Source organism: Arachis stenosperma, chromosome 10, assembly GCF_014773155.1.
Source record: "Arachis stenosperma cultivar V10309 chromosome 10, arast.V10309.gnm1.PFL2, whole genome shotgun sequence".
NCBI lineage: Eukaryota > Viridiplantae > Streptophyta > Magnoliopsida > Fabales > Fabaceae > Arachis > Arachis stenosperma.
The window spans coordinates 94,802,657-94,821,500 of record NC_080386.1 but is presented as its reverse complement, the minus strand read 5'-3'; the positions used below and the strand labels follow the sequence as shown (position 1 = coordinate 94,821,500).

Below are 18,844 nucleotides of genomic sequence, written 5' to 3'. Positions count from 1 at the left end.
GAAATCTGCTGGGAAAATGAAGTCCCCCACCTTCACCAACAAGTCTTCTACTACCCCATAAGGAAATTTGAATGACCTGTTTGCTAGTTGTAGGGCCATTCTTGTTGGTTTGGCTTCTTCAATTTTCATCTTTTTCATCATTGCTAGAGACATTAGATTTATGCTGGCTCCTAGATCACATAAAGCCTTTTCCACCGTGATTTCTCCAATGATACAAGGGATTTGGAAACTCCCAGGATCCTTCAATTTTTGAGGCAATTTGTGTTGGATGATGGCGCTGCATTCTTCTGTAAGTACCACAGTCTCATTGTTCTTCCAACTTCTCTTTTTGGTCATCAACTCCTTCAAGAACTTGGCATAGAGTGGCATTTGCTCGATTGCTTCAGTAAAGGGTATGTTTATTTGTAATTTCTTGAAGATCTCCAAGAATCTTGAGAATTGGTTGTCCTCTCCCTTCTTCTTTAATTGCAGCTGCTGTGGGTATGGGGCCTTTGAGAGGTATGGATTGGGCACTTCTCTTTCTTGATGTGACTTGGGGATTGAGGTGTGAGCTTCCTCATGTCCCTTGTTTTTTCATCCAGTTCCTTCTCTGGTGGTTTCTTCTGGGTCTCCTTTAATTCCTTCCCACTCCTGAGGGTGATGGCCTGACATTCTTCCCTTGGTATTGAGTTAATATTGTTGCAATTATTGTGCCCAGGGGTTTGCTTGAATAAGAATTTAATCTGTGTTTCCAGTTTCTTGATGGCAGCATTTTGATTCTGCATGTTAGATTGCGCTTCTTCCCGGAAAGCTTTACTATCTTGAATTTCTTTGCATAGAATTTTGAGTAGAGCCTCAATCTTTGAAAGCCTATCATCTGTGGATGATGGTGGGTTGAGATTGGGTGGTTGAGAAGGTTGGTTAGATGGATGTTGGTAATATCTCTGTGAAGTGTTTTGATGAGTGGCATTGTTGTTGGAGTTGAAGTTGGAACGTCTCTGATTTTGTCCTTGGTCTTGTTGGTTTCCCCATCCAAAGTTGGGGTGATTTCTCCATCCAGAGTTGTAGGTTTTAGAGTATGGATCATGGACTTGTCTAGGTGAATTTCCCACATAGTTGGCTTGCTCTCAGTCACCTTCTTCTCCTATGTTTACTCCTTCATGAGTTGGTGATGAGGTGATGGCTGCTGCAACTTGGTTCTCTTCTACCTTCTTGGTAAGATCTGCTAGTTGCTTGGTGATCATCTTATTTTGGGCTAATAGTGCATCCATGTGGTTCAGCTCCATTACTCCCTTAGTGTTACTTCTTTCAGAGGCATAGAAGTAGTCATTCTCAGCAACTGTTTCAATGACATCTATGGCTTCTTCAATGGTTTTCTTCTTGTTTAAAGAACCTCCTGATAAATGATCTACAGCCTTCTTTGACTCATAGGAAAGACCTTCATAGAAGATGTGAAGTTGAACCCACTCATTAAACATCTCTGGTGGGCATCTTCTTGTCAAGTCTTTGAATCTCTCCCATGCTTCATAAAGTGTCTCACCATCTTGTTGTCTGAAAGTCTGCACCTCAGTTCTTAGTCTATTGATCCTTTGAGGAGGATAAAATCTTGCTAAAAACTTGTTCACCACTTCTTCCCAATTAGTCAAGCTTTCCTTTGGGAAGGATTCAAGCCATTTGGATGCCTTGTCCCTGAGTGAAAAAGGGAACAAGAGCAGCCTATAGACATCCGGGTGGACTCTATTGGACTTCACTGTGTCACAAATTCTCAAAAAGGTGGTCAAGTGTTGATTAGGGTCTTCTTGAGCACCTCCTCCAAATGAACAATTATTCTGCACAAGGGTGATGAGCTGAGGTTTTAGCTCGAAATTATTGGCATGTATAGTGGGCTTCTGAATGCTGCTTCCACAGTTTCCTGGATTAGGATTGATATAGGATCCTAAGACCCTCCTTTCATGCCCAGCCCAGTTTGTATGGCCTTCTATGGCATGATTATGAGCTTCTTCTTCATGATTGTTCTCCAAATTCTCTTCTATGTTGGGTTCAAAGTACTCTTCCACTTCCTCAGCACCAATAATTCTTTTTCCTCTTGCCTTCCTTTTTCGTCTCCAAAGGGTTCTCTTAGGTTATGAATCAAAGGATGTTGAAACTCCTTCTCTTCTCCCTGTCATACAACAAACAGAATGCACAACAGGAGATATAGTGAAGACTATTTTTGTTAGAATGATTGTTAGTGTGAGTGATGCAATTTATCAAACAGTTAGTGGGTTAGTGAGCTGAATTATGATAAACTAAGAAAAAGAGAACAGAAAATAGAGAGGGTAAAGGGGATAAGGAAGAAATTAAAAAAAAAACTAAGGTAAATTAACTGAATACAGAAAAGAATAACGAAAAATAAAAAAGAATGCTCAATCTAGTGATCTTCTAGCTTAATCATTGTTGATTCAAAATGAATCCCCGGCAACGGTGCCATAAACTTGATGCATGGAAACTTGTCTCTCAACAAATTTTCCTTCGGCAAGTATACCGAATTATCATCAAGTAAAACTCACTATAGAGTGAGGTCGAATCCCACAAGGATTGATTGGTCAAGCAACTTTAGTTAGAAGAATATGCTAGTTGAGCAAAACAGGATTGAGGTTAAGATGCAGAAATTTAAATGACTGGAAAGTAAATAGCAGAAATTAAAGTGCAGAATCTTAAATGGGGAATTGGGGTAATGCTCATAAAAGTAAAGGGCAGAAATTAAAGAGAATGGGTAAGATCAGAAATGGGGAGATCATTGGGTTTAAGAGATATTGTAATTCTCCGGATCAAGTTCATTCTCATCTTTTCCTCAATCAATGCATTCATTGATATCCTTGGCAATCTTAAGTGATTGGATTCCAATTCCTTGGTAATCCAATCTCTCAAATCTTGATCAATAGCCAATTCCTTGGTCAATTGCTCATGAGAAGAGATGAAGTATGGTCACTGATTATACCACATGCATTCTCAAATCAAGTATTGGTAGGATTATAGTCACATATCCATCCAAACCCAAATTGGTCCAACATGAGAAAGCATTTCTAGCATGATCTCTTCATTCTTCTTCCAAGGTTCCGAAGAGATCCAATTATGGAGAGTTTCTTTTCCAAGACAACTAACCAATTGAATTAAGATTAAAAGCTTTCTAGTAAAATCAAGAGAAAAGATAGAAGAAGAAGAATGAAAACTAATATTGATCCATCAAATTACAGCAGAGCTCCCTAACCCAATGAAAGGGGTTTAGTTGTTCATAGCTCTAGGAATCAAAATTGGCAGAAAAGAAGAATCCATGCTAGAAGTACAGAAAAGTAAATATGCAAAGAGTAGTTCCCAAAAGTCCAAAAGCTCCTAGCTAGTTCAAAACTACTCCTATATATACTACTCTTCATGATCTTCTAGTGAGTTCTTCAAGTCTTGGATGTGGGCTTTGGACCTTGAGTTGAAGCAATTCTCATCTTTAGTGGGCCCAGCTTACAGAGAAATATGAATTAGGCTTGGGCATTTAGTGAGATTAACGTGGAATACACTTCTGGGTGCGAGAACGTTAGTGGCATTCACCTTTTCCACTAACGTTCCACCCTTATATGCCCATGTTATTCTCAACGTTAGAAGTCTTAACGTGACTTCTAACGTACCTTCTCAATTCTTGGCCAACGTTAATGGGACTCACTTTTCCCATTAACGTTGGCTTGTGCTCCATTTCGCAAACGTTAATAGGAATCACTTTTCCCATTAACGTTGCTTGCCTCTTGCCCCCTACGTTAGGTCTCACGTTAGCTTAGCTAACGTAGCTCTTAACGTGGGCATCTATCACCTTCGAGAGCGTTAGTGACACTCACCTTTGTCACTAACGCTCCAATTGCCTTAAGCCGCTACGTTAGAACCCACGTTAATGTGGCTCTTAACGTAGTAATAAAGCCATCTCCCAACGTTAGTGACAAAAGTGAGTGTCACTAACGTTGGCTCTTTGAACCCCACTCCACGTTAACTTTCACGTTAACAATCTTAACGTGAGAGTTAACGTAGGCAATGCTAATGATCCAACGTTAGTGACCAAAGTGAATGTCACTAACGTTGGCATTGTTGATCCTCTTCCACGTTAGAGTTCACGTTAACTTAGTTAACGTGACTCTTAACGTGGGGCATTGCCTAGTTTCCCAACGTTAGTGGTGTTCACTTTTACCACTAACGTTGGGGAGAAACGTTATTGGAGTTCATGTTTCTCATTAACGTGGAGTCCTCTTTTTCTTCTACGTTAAGTACAACGTTAACTTATTTAACATGGCTCTTAACGTAGGCTATGAATGGCTTCGCAGGCATTATTGGTGATTACTTTTCTCATTAACGTTGCAAGCTTTTTGCCATCCCACGTTAGTAGTCACGTTAACTAAGTTAACGTGAATGCTAACGTGATTCTTCCATGCTTCATTTGTCCTGAAATCAAGCAATTAAAGTGCATCAAAGCTCTAGCCAAAGTCATGAGATTATGCATCATTAAATTATCATGCAATTCTGGCAAAAATCTCATGAAATCATGCAAAATTCACAATAATTGCTTAAATGAAGGTGTAAGTGTATTTTCACCCAAAACTTGCCTTGTTTACTAGGAAAATGCATGAAACTACCCTAAAACAGTAAAGAAAAAGTCAATGAAACTAGCCTAGATGCCCTAGCATCACATAGTAAGACGATTATACCACATTCGTCCAGATTGCTTCAGACCATATAGAAATCTTTGTAATTTGACTGAGTATAACCCTTGTGAATATTCATTGGATGGTTTAGACATCTTTAGTCCTTCAGGGACTTTCATATAGATATTCCGATCTAATGAGCCGTATAAATAGGGTGTTACCACATCCATTAAATGCATATGCAGTTTATGATATGCAGATGAACTTACTAAATAACGCAATGTTATCGCATCCAATACAGGGGAATACGTTTCTTCATAATCTATACCGAGCCTTTGTGAAAAACCTTGTGCCACAAGTCGGGCTTTGTAGCGCACAACTTCATTTTTCTCATTTTGTTTTCTCACAAATACCCATCATTATCCAACAGGTTTTACATCTTCTGGTGTACGGACTACAGGTCCAAAGACTTCACGTTTTGCAAGTCAGTCTAGTTCAGCCTTCATGGTTTCTTCCCATTTCGGCCAATCCTTTCTTTGTCGATATTTTTTGGCTGATCTTGGCTCAAGATCTTTACTTTCATGCATGATATTTAATGCCACATTATATGCAAATATTTCATTGACAATTGTCTTATTTCGGTCCCATTTCTCTCCTGTAAAGACATAATTTATTGAGATCTCATTATTTTCACAATTTTTAGGTACCTGAACGTCTTCTGGCGATAGCGACAGTGAGAAGCGGAGAGGAATTTGAGAAGCGAGACCGAGCAATGAAAGGAGCCTGAAGTAAAGCTCCTAAGACTAGAGTCCATTCTCCGAGGTCGAAACTCTCGCAGTGACCGGGAAGACTCTCCCTTGGGAGGAGAAGACCCGTTCAGTGAGGACATAATGAGGGCAAAAGTTCCAAGAAATTTCAAAAGCCCTGACATGGACCTTTATGATGGAACTACTGACCCAAAGCATCACTTAAGCAATTTTAAAGTCGGATGCATTTGGCCGACGCTTCTGATGCTACTCGTTACAAGGCTTTCCCAACGACCTTGACAAATGCAGCGATGAAGTAGTTCGATAGTCTTCCCCCAAGGTCAGTCACCAGCTTCGACGACCTCTCGCAAAAGTTCCTGATGCGATTCTCCATCCAGAAGGACAAAGTGAAGCATGCACCAAGTCTCCTGGGGGTAAAATAGGAGATCGGAGAACCTTTGAGAGACTACATGGAAAGGTTCAACAAAGCGTGTTTAGAAATCCAAGACCTGCCCACGGAGGCAGTGATTATGGGTCTAGTAAATGGGCTCCAAGAAAGTCCCTTCTCCCAGTCCATCTCGAAAAGGCACCCGACTTCATTAAGTGATGTACAGGAAAGAGTCGAGAAGTACATCAACATGGAAGAAAATGTCAGGCTGAGAGAACCAAGCTGGTGACCTGGGCGGGCACTCTCACTCGTTAAAAGAGAAAGAGAGAGAACCCAAGAAAAATGAAGAAGTTGGCCCTGAAAGGCCCAGGAGATATCACTCCTATAATCCTCTACAAGTTTCCTTAGTTGATGTTTACAAGGAAATTTGTCATACTGAAAGACTACCTCCCCTCAGGCCCATCGAAAACAAAAAGGGGGAAAGTCGTAGCGACTACTGTGAGTACCATAAACTATATGGTCACTCAACAAATGATTGTTACGACCTAAAAAATGTGATAGAAAAGCTGGCCAGAGAAGGTCGGCTTGATAGATATTTCATGGAAAGGTCGGACCATCATGGCAAAAGGAAGCGAGATGACGAAGACTGAAGAGATCCTCCACCACAGACCCCGGAAAAACATATACACATGATCTCAGGAAGGTTTGCTGGAGGTGGCCTCATAAAGTCATCTCACAATAGGCACTGGAAGAAAGTCTACCAGGTTGGAGGCGAAGTTCCCGACATCCCGACCATCTCTTTCACTAAAGAAGATGGGCAAGGCATCATTCCTAGACATGACAATCCGGTGGTGATCACTATTGCCAATGCCTATCTACACAGAACCCTGGTAGATCAGAGGAGCTCGGCCGATATCCTATTCAAGACAGCGTTTGATAAGATAGACCTGGATGAAAAGGAATTAAGAGCTTATCCTGATACCTTATATGGGCTGGTGGATACACCAATAAAGCCTCTGGGGTTCATACCCCTACACACAACTTTTGAAAAAAGGGAAAAGTCCAAAACTCTGAGCATCGACTTTATAGTCGTCGATGTGGGTTCAGCCTACAACGCTCTAATAGGCAGAACAACCCTAAATCAGCTCGGAGTAGTGGTGTCCACCCCCTACTTTTGTGTAAAATTCCCAACACTAGAGGAAATTGTAACCGTTAGGGAAGATCAGAAGTTGACAAGAAAATGCTATAATGAAAGCCTGAACCTGAGAGGAAAAGGTAAGGATGTGCACACAATTGAGCTCAGAGGGATCAGAGCTAAAGAAGAGTTGCGACCCCAATCCGGGAGAAAAATTGAAGAGGTACATGTTTGAGAAGAAGAAGGAAAAAACACCAACATAGGAGCTAACTTGAAAGAAGATTTGAAGTAGAAGCTTACAAGGCTCCTACAAGAGAATTCTGACCTCTTCGCCTGGAAAGCCTCCAACATGCTAAGGATAGATCCCAAACTCATGTCACATAAACTATCAGTATACCCAGGATCACGACCTGTTCAACAAAGAAGACGAAAGCCCGAACCTGAACGGGCCCAAGTGATGCAAGAGTAAGTACAAGCCCTCCTAGAAGCCTGCTTCATCAAAGAGGTTAAATATCCGGCATGGATGGCAAATGTGGTGCTGGTCAAAAAGCAAAACGGCAAGTGGAGGATGTGCGTCGATTGCACCAACCTGAACAAGGTGTGTCCTAAAGACCCATATCCACTTCCAAACATTGATACCTTAGTAGACTCCAGCTCGGGGTATCAATACCTATCGTTCATGGATGCATATTCGGGATATAATCAAATTCCGATATACAAGCCGGATCAAGAAAAAACATCTTTCATCACGCCAAGAGCAAACTATTGCTATGTGGTCATGCCTTTTGGGTTAAAAAATGTAGGAGCCACATATCAAGCGCTGATGAATAAGGTGTTTGCACCTCACCTTGGGAGTCTAATGGAAGTCTATATAGACGACATGTTAGTAAAAACCAAGGATGAGGCTGACCTCTTAACTGACCTCTCGCAAGTCCTCAACACCATTAGGATGCATGGGATGAGATTCATTCCCGCAAAGTGCACTTTTGCGGTGGAGACAGAAATTTTTTTAGGATTTATGCTAACATAAAGGGGGATTGAAACCAACCCCGAAAAGTGAAAAGCAGTCCTAGAAATGAAAAGCCCGACTTGCTTAAGGGAAGTCCAGCAGTTGAATGGTCAACTTGCAGCCCTTTCCAGGTTCTTGGCAAGATCAGCGTTAAAAATCCCTCTAACTCTTCTCCCTACTAAGAAAAGGATGGCAGCTCGAATGGACTCCTGAGTGCAAAGAAGCATTCCAGGAGTTCAAAGGTTTCTAAGCCAACCTCCCATCCTAACCCGACCTAAAGTCGGGGAAGAACTCATCCTGTATTTGTCCGTAGCCGACAAAGCTGTAGCATCAGCTCTAATACGGGAAGACGAGGTCGGGCAGCATCCTGTGTACATCACTAGCAAAGTCCTACAAGGCTCTGAATTAAGGTATCAAAAACTTGAGAATTTTGTGTATGACTTAATAGTAGCCTCTTGAAGGCTACGACCTTATTTTCAAGCACACACAATAGGAGTTCGAACGAACTAGCCCATGAAGCAAATCCTTTAGAAAACGGATATTGCGGGTAGAATGGTTCAATGGGCCATAGAGTTATCCGAGTTTGACCTTAAATACGAAACTCGGATAGCAATTAAGGCCCAATGCCTCACCGACTTTGTTGCAGAATATGCAAGAGATCAAGGGGGAAGCCTCCACTATATAGGAATTATACGTGGATGGATCCTCCAAGAAAGTCAGAAGCGGTGCAGGCATAATACTAGTCATCCAAGAGGGAACGCAAGTAGAAGTCTCCCTCAAATTTGAATTTTCAGCTTCTAACAATCAGGAAGAATACGAAACCTTGATTGCAGGGTTAAAACTGGCCGAGGAAGTCAGTGCGACCAAAGTAGTCGTATTCAACGACTCTCAGGTGGTGACCTCCCAAATAAATGGAGAGTATCAGGCTAAAGACCCTAATATGAAAAGATACTTAGACAAGACCTTGGAGTATCTTAAGCGTTTTGCAAAAACTGAGGTCAAACACATAATTTGGGATCTCAACAGTAGAGCAGACGCCCTCTGCAATCTAGCAAGTACCAAACCAGGAGGGAATAACAGAAGCCTGATCCAAGAACCCTCTGTTACAAAAACAGAGGCCAGACAAGACATCCTTGAAGTATTTGTATCGGACCTCGGGTGGATGAATCCATTAATCAAATATATGAAATTTGACATCCTACCTAAAGATGAAAAAGAGGCCAAGAAAATCCGGAGGAAAGCACAGAACTACACCTTGGTAAAAAATATCCTCTATAAAAGTGGAATATCCACACCACTATTGAAGTGTGTCCTGACCTCAAGGACGGAGGAAGTACTGGAGGAGGTCCACAATGGTATCTGTGGAAATCATCTTGGAGTAAGGTCTTTGGCTAGAAAAGTCATACGAGCCGGGTTCTACTGGCCGATTGACGGGCGAAAAAATGCCGATTAAGAATTTATAATGGAAATAACGTTTCAAGTACAGTTCTTAACCGACGAAAATTCCGCTTATCAATTTAGAAAGAGTTGTCAAAATTTAAGAATAAAATACTGGGAGTAGAATTCCTAGGTCGTCTCCCAACGAGTTGACAAAAGAGTGCAATTTATTGGTCAGGAATTTTTTGAGAATTTTTTTATAGTTAGGGAATAGAGAAATAAATAACTATCAATTAAAGCAATAAAAATCAACAAGATGTTTTATGTAATTGAAATAAAAAGCCTTGACTAGGAGAAGATTAATCGGAAGTTCTATCCTTGTTGAATTTTCCCAAGTGTAATGGAAAGAGGTTATTGTTTCTACTTAGTTATCCGTTACCTAATAAAGGAAAGTCAAGTAACTGAACCAACTCTGATTCACAAGTCCTAATCATCTCCTAGGGAAGAATTAGAGTTAGTGACTAGAGAGTCAGCTAACAACTTTCAATTACAAATTAACACTTGAGTATTCCAACTCAAGGGTCTCCTATTAATCAACTCCAAAGTTGGGAGCCTACTCTATTGACATGGATGCCATTTTCGCAAACATGTGAAGGGAATAGAAAGAAGACATGGTAATTAAAATTAATTTAGTGAAAGCTATTTTTGAAATAATAAATTAAGGGAAGATGATATTCAAACAAATAATGAAATTAAATATAAAAATAACTCTTGCATTAATAGTTTCCAAAATCAAAGATATCTATATATAACTCTGAACAAACTGAATGGAAGATAAAAGAGTAAGGAAATAAGAAAGAAAACTGTAATGATAGAGACTTCAAACAGAGGTAGTAATTCTCTCAAGATCCAATCCAAAAGCATAAACTAAAAAATCTAAAAATGCGAAGAACCCTAGAGGAAGTAGTATTCTCTCTCTAAGATTCCAAAAACTAAACTGAAACTAAGTGAATGTCAATGTGTGTTGAGTCTCTGCTGTCCCCTAGCTCTAGTCTGTGTTTCTGGGCCGAAACCTGGGTCCAAACTCACCCCAAATATCTAGTGCACAAATGCAAACATCATGAGGTCTTTCCAAGGTTGTAATGGGGCTAAGGTAAGGTGAGGATATATGTATGGCCAAGTGAGCTATAATTTGAATATTTGACTAACCTAAGCTCCCACCTAACACATATACACACTCTGTATAATTCTAAAATTATGCCTAGGTACCCATAGTCTCACTTTTGTATATTTCACATACTCATGTATCCATTTTTCTTTAATTTCATCACATATGCATTGATCTTTTTATTGCACTTAACATTGGGGTTCTTTTATTCCCCTATTTATTTATTCAAATTTTTTTTATAGAAGCATAGTATATCAATGCATATGGTTTTTTTTATAGCTTCACATGAGCAAGCACCCAAACTGTCAAAATTTGTCAATAAAAATGAAACATATTCTCATTATTTGGGATAAGTGAGCTAATAACAAATGATGGCCTCAATCATATATATGCATGAATATACACTAAACAGTGGACATATAGAATGGAACAAACTATAGATTGCAATCATAGAGAAGAAAACACACAAGAATAAAAAATCATGGTTAAATAATGTAACCATATAATTAAGCTAAAAAATATCACAGGTTGTGTGTTCTTAGCTATAAACCATGTTCTAAATTACAATTTTCAAACAAGTTTAACACAAATTTTAATTTGAATTAGTGAAATGCTATAAAATAGTGTCTTGAAAAGAGACTCATTACTTCAACCAAGCAGAACATATATGCAAGCAATTGTTATCATGCAATCTATCTTATCTAACAAAAGAAAAATAACATATTGGTGTTAAGAGAGAGAGAGAGAGATTACCTCTGGAAGTCAGGTACTGACCTCCCCACACTTAAGGCTTGGCACGGTCCTTCGTACCATCAGTAAGGAGCAAGGTGGGGTTGGTAGCATCACCTCCACTGTCGGGCTCGTCATGGCTCCCGGTGTTGGTAGGTGAAGTGGAGTCTAGGGTATCCTTCTCTTCTGGAGGTGGGTGAGTACTAACAATGAGCTCCTTCAGATAGGTGTATCGGTGCTTGTTGCGGCGCTCCATTTGCTCCATCTGCTGATCTTGCCAGTCTAACCTCTGAAAGATCTGAAGGAACATCTGAGTAGTGGATGGTATAGGAGGTGTGGGGATGGCGGGGCGGACGTAGGAAGAGTGTCTAAAGATGGGCCGGGATGTCGGCTAGCAGAGGGTACGAGGGGTCTGGTATACTTTCCATTCGAGATATACTGATCAGCCCTTGGGATCATGGCTTTGGTATCCCCAGTCCTGTAGGAGACTCCTGCTACAGAGATAAGGTCTGAAACCAATACAAAAAAGGGTAGGTTGCCTGCAATCTGCACGTGTCCTATGGCCTACTGGATGTGTCTGGGTAAGTTGATGGGCTGCTCTGTAAGAATGCACCAGATGAGAAAAGCCATGTCTGCAGTGAAGGTGGACTTGTGAGTGCTCGAAAAGATATAGTGGGACATAATCTGTGCCCACACGTGAGCCTCCAAGGTAAGTGCAGGGGCTGAGATGCTCTTAGGTCGAGTCTGATGTTGTCCATAGATCCATGTGCTGCCAGGTTGTGCTATGACTCCAAGGACGCTATTCCAGTCAAACTAGTATGGCTGGCGCTTGAGAGAGGCCTCTTGATAGGTGTCCAATCCCTCTGGGCTAGGTGGAAGATCCAATACTCTCTGAATGGCCCCTTCAGAGACAGGTACTTACTTTTGAGGAACACAGACAGACTACAGGGTATGTGAGTGGAAGTTGGAGTAGAATTCAATTACCCATGACAGATTGGCCTCCCGTGGCTGTCTCCTCAAGAATCTCCACTGTCTCCTTTCAATGCGGGACTCCACAAAATCAACAAAGTGTGTTGGAAGAAAGAGTAAATGCTCATTATTGTAGTTTCTCTCAGCCAGGATGGGGAACATCCGCTCACAGTAACGGTTAGTGAACCGTGCAGAATCCCACGCAAGAAATGCCTTTTCCGCCTCATCAACTTTGATTGTCTGCTTCACTCGCTTCGTGGGTGGCTTAACGCTTGTAGTGGGTTGCGTCTTGGCTGCCGCTCTTTTAGTGCCTTTTCTTGCCGGTGTTTTGTCAGTAGCCTTCTCTTTTCCTTTCTTGGTACCCATCCTAAGGAAGAAAGAAAGAGGAAGAATATTAAATATAGATAGCTAAAAACCAGAAGGAAGAAATTCCAAGTGACAATAAATGCCAAAGAAAAGATAATAGCTTAAATACATGGTAGCTACAACATGTAGGTAGGACATCAATTAAGATCATGAAGGCATATTATAACAACTAGATCCAAGATGGTTTATGGCATGCAAGTAAGAGGCATGAAAAGCATAACTCAAGCATCAATTATTAAATGTACTAAATTAATGAGTACTTGTATGATGACAATTGTGAATGATATATTCAATACATGTGGATTGCAAGAGTGGTAAAAAAGAGGCATTAAAGTGTAAGAATAAAATAGAAAAGAATTCAAAATGCCATGAGAGCTTTTTCACAAACACTTGGTGTGCAAGTGAAAATAGGAATTAAAATAATTAATCCAAGTGTATATGAGATCCATAATAAAATGTAAATTGTAAAATTACTCCTCATAATATCCACAAGTTCAAGTATAATAAATAATACCCAAATAAAGCTCCAACACCAACATAAAAATGCATGAGAAAAGAATGAAAAAGAAATAATAAATAACTAATCTAATATAAAATTAAGAAGAAAGAAAAATAATTAAATGCAATAAATGAAAGAAGAATGGAAGAGTAGAGGAGAGGAAGAAAGGAAACCTGAGGAAGAAGATGAAAAAAGGAAGAAGAAAGAAGTAGGAAGTAAGAAGTAAGAAGTAAGAAGAGGGAAATAAGGAAGAAGAAAGAAGGAAGAATTAGGATGGAAAGAGAATTAGGATTTGGGAGGGGGAATTAATTAAAACTGGGCGGTGCACTGGTTTAGTGATGCGGTGCATGCGACGCGCACGCATACCCCACGTTGGAGCCTGCTCCTCCTCATCGGATACGAAAGAAACAGGAAGAGGGGGCAGCTCAATGCCCAGTGCCATGAACATCTGATCCATCCTGTCCAGGCATCGCATAATACAGCGCTCACTGCGCTCCATAAAGCGGAAGAGACGCTGAACTAGTAGATATGTCGCCTGGGGTGCTGGTGGTGGTACTAAGGGTACTGCTGGTGCCGATGGTCCTGCTGCAGCGGAGGAAGAAGATGGTCCGGCTGGTGCTACTCTGGCTTAAGCTCTAGATGCGTGATGGGATGGGGGCTTCTCGTGCACCCACGTACCCCACGGAATAACATCCTCCTTGTCACCGTCGTCTGGGGGTAGTGGTGACACGCCATCCGGTCTCCAAGGGGCATCGGCTAGCTCAGCCATCCTAGTGACCAATGTGGGGAATGGAAGTATGCAATGGACATGTGCTCACCACATGTATCTCCTGATCAATCGGGGGAAGTATACATCCTTCCCCTCCATAACACAGCCGATCAGGACGAGCATGTTCATCGGAATCTCAGAAAAATATGTGGTAGGCATGACATAGTGTGCAAAAATCTGCTGCCAAGTTCTAGTCTCTATCGATAAGTGAGTAAACAGCATCTCCTTGGGTTTCTTATTATCGGCATCCATCACCCAAGGGGCATCCGGTGTGGCTATAACACATCTCAGAGCCTCGTAATCGAAGGTCATACAGTATATCGCCACCTCCGCCTGCTCATAGGCATCTGTGGCACCGGTCTTAGGCAGACAATGTAGTGCATCCTCAATAGCAGCCTTAGTAACCAAAATCTGCCCGCCTCGCAGGTAAACCGAATCAAGGGTCACTTTGAAGAAATTGCAGTAAAATTCCTTGAACTATAACGTGTTTATCCTTCCCAAATCCCTATCAATAAAGCCTAGGCCTATCCCCTGAATACGGGTCTCAATGAAACACCTCAGGTTGGAGGGAATGGCCAATTTCTTCTCTATGTTAAGATTTTTCTTCTGATAGGTCAGGAAACGGAGCTAACAGTATAGGTTAGGGAACCTGTCTGTGTCAGTGGGCGGTAGCTGCTGATTCTCCTTGTCCACCTCATTGAGTAGGTTCTTGGAATAGTTGGCATAAGGAGAAATAGTAGAGGCTTGAGGTGTCTTCCTCTTCCTAGAAACACGTAAGGCAAGAAGAAGAAAGAAAACAAAGAAGGGCAAATTCATGAAGTGAGGTAAAAAGGATGAAAGCTTCGAATGCAAGCAACAAAAATCAGAAAACAATTAAAGGCATAAACCAAGAATTCAATCAAGATATGCACATTACTTGTCTATGAAGCTCAATAAGCATCGTACCCAAAAGAATGGTTAAGGTGTTAGTTGAAAACTAAAAAGAGAAATTAGTTGGTTATTTAGTTAGAAGTTAGAAAACTAGTTTAAAAGTTAGCGGTACGACGGTTATTTGCTCAATCAAGATAAAGGCAGAAAATAAGGATAACAAGCACACTCATATTCATGAGGAAAATGCAGTCATTGACGATGAAATATGAAAGTGCAAAAAGATCAATTACTTGAAAGCGAGTCATCAATCAATGTCAAGGTCACTAAATGCTCAATAATTGGCGTTGAGAGGTTGAAATACGCACTAGTGTAACCAAAAGCAAGTTGAAAGCCATTTGAACTAAAAAGGGTCACACTAGTGAAATCTACCAATTATTGGCAATAAATGAACCTTATGAAGAAAATCACAAGTTAAAGTCAAATGTTAGGCTTAGTATAAGTCAATAAGGCATTTGATTTAACTTGAAAGGTGAAAGCATATGAAGGTTCAATGCATATCACGGGAAACAAAAGAAAACGGAAACACCAACCAAAGCAACCTAAGAAGTGAACTTGGCGTAAGTCAAGCAAGTCTCAAATCAAAAGTGCCAAGTTCAATACCTAGGATGCAAGTTGAAAAACAAAACAATTTCTAGAAATTGGGCAGCATTTCGGCAGTAAATTAGACGTTCCCGGATAACAAATAGCAGCAGAAAGCGCATATGAATCCAAGAGTGCAGTAATCAGGATAAACAAATGGATTTCATATGCGCAGGCAGCATTAAACACAATCAAACAAAGAAAGTCCAACAAGGCAACAATGAAAATCAGCATAGCAGTAGCAGTAACAACACATCAATCATCACTCAGCAAACAAGCATCATCCAGAAAGTAAACATGAACGAAGCACTTATCAGGCCTAGAATCTTCTAACCACATCCTAACTACCTAACCACATGCGTCTCTATCTAACCTAACAAACAGAATGAACTAACTAATTAACTACAATTAACTAACAAAATTAAACGAAAGATAAGTGAACAGAAGGCAGTGAAGCAGGAGAACCTGAGGGGTAGCAGAGAAATAGAAATAGGAGAAAGGCAGGGGAAGGAGGCTAGCAGTGCCGCCTAGTAGTGGTGCCGACAGTGGTACTCACGGCGGAGCAGGGGGCACGGACAGGGGACAGCCCAGGGTGTAGGGTACGGTGAGGGAGAGAGAAAATAGGGAAGAGAAGGTGGGAGACGATGGGAGAAGAAGTGATGATGAAGGTGACTTAGGGGCCGCCGGTGACTGTCGCGACCACGGAGGTGATTGGCCGAGAGAGGTGAGAGAGGTAGAATTGAGGTGGGAAGAAGGAAGAGAGTAAAAAGAGAGGGTGAATATGGGGCGGTCGGTGGCGTAGAGTGCCGCCGGATAGTGGTGGCCGGAGTGGGTTGCAGAATTGGGTGGTGGTGGTTATGGAGGGAAGGTGGTGAGCTATGGAGGTGGAGGGGGAAAACAAAGAGTGAACGTTAGAGAGAAGGGGTGAGGTGCGCGACTGCGCTAGGGTTGCTCGCGTAGATAGGGTTATCATTTTGAATCCACGCGTCCGCGCACCATGCGCATCCGCGTCGGTGAACTAAAGAGGAATGGGCGCGAAGGCGCCAGGTCCGCCTGAGCGTTGATGGGTATGTGTGCAAGGACGCGGACGCGTACCTTGCGCATCCACGTGGGTGAGGAGTTGGGCCAGAGACATAGTGGTGGCCTAGAGTTAGCACAACTCTCAAGTCACAAGTATTGGTACCGCACCAACACATCGACGCGTACGCGTACTGTGTGCATCCGCGTGGGTGGTGGCTTGTGCGAGAAGCTTAGTGTTGGCGCGATGGTAGCCTAACTCTCGGGTATTAAGTATGATGCTGCATCTGCGTAACGACCACCACAATAAGAATCCAGATAATATTATGAATTCTCTGATCTTTACATTTCAGGTTAATCCTTGAACATAGCAAAATTGACTTTAATATATTTTTTTCTTTGGTGCTTTGCACCTTGAACCTAGCCGTGACTTTAAATGTTTTGTCTCAAGGATTACTTGACACAGAAACACCACAAGCACTTAACTGGGGGACTCTCTTTGAGTCCTGATTTTTCTTTCAGTTACTCCTAGACAGTGGTGCTTAAAGCCTTTGGCATATTCTATTAAACGCACTTGGTCTCGACTCTAAGTGTTCTGTCTTAAGGATTACTTGACACAATCACACCACAAGCATATGACTAGGAAAATAACTCTTTGAGCTTTTAATCATGTCTGACCTCCCTAGTCATTGATGCTCAGAGCCTTGGACCTTGCTTTTATTATTTATTTATTTATTTATTTATTTATTTTATTTTGCTGTTTCTTTTGTTTCAAGGATTGAATTTTTGTTTATTTCAGAGAAGTCATAATAATTCTCTAAATTCCTATTCCTTATACATTAAGATACCTTGATTCAAATTCAAATATGCACTGCTCATATCATGCATTCAAAAATCATAGAAAATACCACTACATTTAAGTAAATAAGACTACTCTTAAAATTAACTCAATTTTTCATGCAATACATCACTTCTGTATTTTTTATTTGAATTCAAGTTCAGTAAGTAATACATGAGACATCTTTTCATAATTAAAGTAATTAGGAGAAAATTAAACTAGTCCTAGGATTCTAACTAATAAAGGATCATGCAACAAACAAAGAAAAATAACAGAAAACCAGAACATAACATAGTAAAAGCGGGAAGGAATATAAAATAAAAGGAACTCAACCACCTTAGTTATCCTAGTGGTCGCTTTATTCTTCAGGTTGTGCTCCTCCGTGAAGATGATTCGCCTCTCTTTTGTGCCAGAAAAGCCATAAGCAAAGCGTCAACACCAAACTTAAAGGTTTGCTTGTCCTCAAGCAAAGAAGAACTGAAAATAAAAATAAATAGTGAGAGGAAAGAAGAATATAAAGATAAAAGAACAAGAGAGAATTAGGATTGGGAGAGAGAGAAAGAAAAGTGAAAACTGTGCGGCAAAGATGACACGTACGTGTGCAGCACGTGTACGCGTGGGTCGCGAATTTTCCTTAATGAAGTGGGGGCATCAGGCACGCGTCTGCGTGCCCTTAGTTTTGTGCGATTCACACGAATCCAGCCGCATGCACATGCAACTTTCTGTTCGCGTGGCTAGGGAACCAATATTAGCATACGACGCATTCGCGTCATGCACGTGCACGCGTGGATGGCCGTTTGGTCAAATGACGCGCACGCGCCAGGGACGCATTCGCGTGACCAAATTTGTGCTTCTATCATACTTCCTGCCACAAGCCAGCATAACTCTCTGCCCAAACACTCTTTTACGTCAATTTTTCAGGTCACGCGTACGCGTCGCTGACGCGCCCGCGTGAATGGTGAAAATCACAAACGACGTGCACGCATGGGGTACGCGTACACGTGGGTTTATTTGTGCTAGAGGCATCATTCTTGCGCTACTCCCGTGTATCCCTCTGTTCAAATTTTGTTTTTCATGCACACATGATTGACGCGTTCGCGTCAGTGACGCTTGCGCGTCATGTGTTTTTTTTTTTAGCTTGAGGTGTTCGGTTCCTGGAATAGCATAGCTGCATGATCAGAAAATTAGTAAGAACTCAATAAAAATAAAAAAATAAGAAAACTACTACTACAAAAAATAAAAATAGTTAAGGATACAAAATTATCGAGTTGCCTCCTGACAAGCGCTTCTTGATTGTCACTAGCTTGACGGTCAGCTCCTCTAAGGAGGAGGATCATAGGGGCTCAGCTCTTCACCCCTTACTTTGAACTTCTTTCCTGTGTCTCCATAATGTAGCTCAATATGCTCCAGAGAGGGGATTCTGGTTACTGTTTAAATCCACTTTGGATTGCTAGTCAACACCACCTTTATTCCTGGGGAGAAACCTTCAGTAGGGATCTTTTTGTTTCTCCATCCTCTGGATACTTTCTTCTTTTTGGGAACCTCCTCCTTGGTAGATGATGCATTCCCAACACCAAACTTAAGTTTGAAGTCAGGAGGAATTTTATTGATTGCTACCAAGGCAGGTTTGAGCTGCAGATTCTGCTGTGTATCATCAGGGGGTTTTTGAAGGGTTAGATCAATAAGCT

At 41.3% G+C, this 18,844-nt stretch overlaps 1 non-coding gene across 1 annotated transcript; it reads left to right on the top strand.

The window, feature by feature from the left end:
• Positions 1-1,451: 1,451 nt before the first annotated feature.
• On the top strand, positions 1,452-1,559 carry LOC130958791 (small nucleolar RNA R71). The gene has a single exon (XR_009077896.1). It is a non-coding gene; the product is annotated as a small nucleolar RNA R71 (small nucleolar RNA).
• The last annotated feature ends 17,285 nt before the right edge of the window (positions 1,560-18,844 follow it).